Here is a 3,428-nt window from a genome sequence, read left to right as displayed (position 1 = left end):
GAGATACATATCTAAACCATGGACACCTTCATTCTGAAACCTGGAAAAATACCCACATAGCAATAGATATTCCAGGTATATTTCATGAATATACATTTAAGGATATTGTATTATGCTATGAATATGCCATGGATATATATATATCTTCTGGAGAATATTCCCTGGAAGTGCTCCTGGCGAACCTTTGATATATTTTAAGAATTTTCCTTGGGAATATTCTTGGAATATCTTATAATATTCTTAGAATATCTAAGGTATATTCTATTAAGAATATTCCAGGAATAGAACCCGAGGAATATTCATAAAATATTCAGGATATTCTTAGTTTATTGTAGGAATATACAATAGAGAAACACCATAGAATATTTTTTAAATATATTTTATGAATATTCTAGGAATATTTGGAATATTCCAAGAATGTGACGAGTAACCGCTATTAGGCATGTATATATTGCATTTTGATACAAGATTCACACAAGTAATAAAACACATAATATTCATAAACAAATATATTTTAAAAACAATATACACTGAAATATTTGACGTTTCAACCAATATTAAAAATAAAAAATCTAATTCAAAATATTTATTCACTGAATAAAATATTCCTGAATACTGTCATATTAGAAATATTAGAAATGTATTCAAATTAGGATGTTCCTACTCTCAAACAAATGTATACTAAAAAATATGCCAAAAAAAACAACTCTGTGAATTCATCAGCACTAATTAAAAAATAATACATATATCATTTCATTGAAAAAGAAAAAGTGTATCACATCAAGAAATAAGTTAGGTTAGGTTTCTCACTTAGAAAAATAAACCCACAAATGAAGTAATTAAAATGAGTGGTATGATGGGTTCTTCAATGAATTTCACTTACTTAAAGTTATTCAAACTTTGCTCACCAGAAAAGTTTTCCTTAAATTTGTCCAACAATGCATTAGCCAGTGTTTCAATAGTAATACCTGGAACAAAATGTACACTAACGTTCATTATCACTATTTGAAAGTGGCACAATAAAACTGGAATAAAAATCAAATAGATATTTTTCGCATAGGTTACTCATGAACATTTACAATATTTTATGACTTGGAGAACAACATGCATTGTCTTGTAAAAAAGTAATCATTACGTTTTCAGTTCCTTGGCGCACCTGCCTGTACCAGGTACCACTCTGTTTCCTTTTGGGCAAATTGATACTATCTTGAAAACGAGTGATAAAAATTATGAAAACAAATGATACAAAAGAATGTGTGAATTCACTTACTTTTCTCTATTGAAGATACACAACTGAAATCACTCTAGTTCAAACATGTACTTAGTCAAACCAACAAATCCCACACACCAACTCTCCTCGAACCTAAAATGAGGTATAGTAGGTTAATCACCATGACTTTACTATCGATTTTATTGCATTTCACTTACTTTTCTTGAAGACTGAATAGATGCAACTCTCCTGTTTGAAGATCCAAAATCAAACTATTCGCTGTACTGCAAATTGGACAACCCCAAATTATAAATGGTACACTGAACGTGACAGAATTATACTTTGATAATAACACCAACACACCATGCATTACACACGCGAACCTGCCACGTCAACCGCCATGTTGAATCAAATGTCGAATTTAACGCAAACGCAAATGTACCATGCATTAAGGGACAGGCGCTTTCACAGAGCTTATTCGCCTGTCGCGCGCTACACTTCAATTGACCAATGAGAAACGTTTACTCCAATTATTCACTTCCCCATTTCTCTGTTTCCAAGATTTTTCGCTTTGTAATTAAATAATTTCAAATACAAAAAGACAAATAGGATGAGAATTAACCAATTTATTGATGCAATTGGTTCATTTATTGGCCCATTCAAATTTTTTTGTCGTTTCCAACAGTTGCTGTTGGAGCAATTCATCCAGAATCTTTGCGTTGAGTTCAAAAATTGGTTAACACTATCAGGGTTATATACATTAGGTTATGCATTCGATTAAGATCTTCAAATATTTTTGTTTTTAATAATATTGAATTATTTGAATACGTTATTATAAGATAATTCAAAATTCCATTGTATAGAATATTCCAAAATATACCGTGGGGATATATTCTAAGAATATACCATATGGTATATTCGAGCGACAATATTCTTAGAATATTCAAGGGAGAATAATCCATTTATAGACATTCTATGCACATTCTTTCGGGAATAATCCTGCCATATTCATTCAAGCATATTCTATGAATATTCTAAAGGCATGTATATATTCCAAGAATATTCTATGAATATTTGGAATATATACGTTCGTTTTATGATATACAGGGAATATTCCATGAATATCTAGTGCTGTGTGGGTAAGGCGAAGACCTTGAGACCAATCAGTCTCATGTCATTTGGAATAAAACCTTCAAATAACTTCCTCGAAACTTCCATACTATGTACATGGTTCAGTACTTTATAACCATTATGGTCTTACAGACCATATTGGTTATAAAGTATTGAATTTTGTGATACACTTAGCAACATAAAATACATTCTTGACACATCACACAGAAGTACACTTTCCAAACAAACTTCACAGTTGAAATTATTACCAGTTATAGATAGTAACTAACATTTCTCACATAGTATTGAACTGTGTAGTAGACTTAGCAACATAAAAGACATTCTTGACCCATTACACCGAAGTACACTTTTCACACAAACTTCACAGTTGAAATTATTGCCCTTTCCAGATAGTAAAGAACATTTCTCACATAGTTGTTCCACACGGTAAATATTCATTCCATGATCATAAATTTTAAGCAATGTCCAACAAAGTATGTGCGTGTTGGCCTTGAGGAATTTTGTGAAAACAAGCCAGCCTTGGAAAAAACTGCGTATGAGTCCATTAGCAGAATGAATCCCCTAGTGAAGCACCTCCACGTTGTACATCTTGTCCATGCTCTCCAATTACTTGCTCCGGTGGAAAATATTATCCTAGGGAGTGGCGTTATTTTATCAACCCATTTTAGTTGATGAGTGACCTGTTTTGTGGATAATTGGGAGAGATATTATGTTATCCAGAGACTGTACATAAAGAAATTGAGCGCAATTGTTGAATCCACCTCACCACATTTGCGCATTTTTTCAATATGACTGGAGTGAAGTCAATAAATGTTCGTCTTGTTCAGTAAAGTGCTCATAATGAAGAACCTTTTTTGTCAATAACATTGACATTGGCAGCAGAGTCCGCTTCGACTGAGATGGAAAGCAATTACGTTCCTTTTTTGAAGAATATGTCAAAATTGGAGATATTTTTCAAAATATCGAAGATAGAGGACTTTGTTCCAACTTTCAACAACAGATACCCAAATATCAGGATGTTTCAAAAGTTTCGTCCGTATTAATGTCATATGTTTTTGTAGCTCCATATCTCAATAAATATTTATTC

General features: G+C 32.1%; 1 long non-coding RNA gene across 2 annotated transcripts; it reads right to left on the bottom strand.

Annotated features, from left to right (window-relative positions):
- Positions 1–494: 494 nt before the first annotated feature.
- Positions 495–2,347, bottom strand: LOC141482717 (uncharacterized). 2 transcript variants are annotated; one of them, XR_012465679.1, is made up of 3 exons: positions 1,429–2,347; positions 1,271–1,363; positions 495–968 (listed from the first exon to the last, which is right to left on the bottom strand). It is a non-coding gene; the product is annotated as an uncharacterized lncRNA (long non-coding RNA). The 2 variants fall into 2 exon arrangements; XR_012465678.1 differs by having other exon boundaries at positions 495–1,363.
- Positions 2,348–3,428: the final 1,081 nt, after the last annotated feature.

Source organism: Leptinotarsa decemlineata, unplaced genomic scaffold, assembly GCF_025532065.1.
Source record: "Leptinotarsa decemlineata unplaced genomic scaffold, Ldec_3_MD MMD2_tig00001719_RagTag_RagTag, whole genome shotgun sequence".
NCBI lineage: Eukaryota > Metazoa > Arthropoda > Insecta > Coleoptera > Chrysomelidae > Leptinotarsa > Leptinotarsa decemlineata.
Note: the sequence above shows the minus strand (reverse complement) of the source record. Positions and strands in the feature narration are given on the sequence as shown.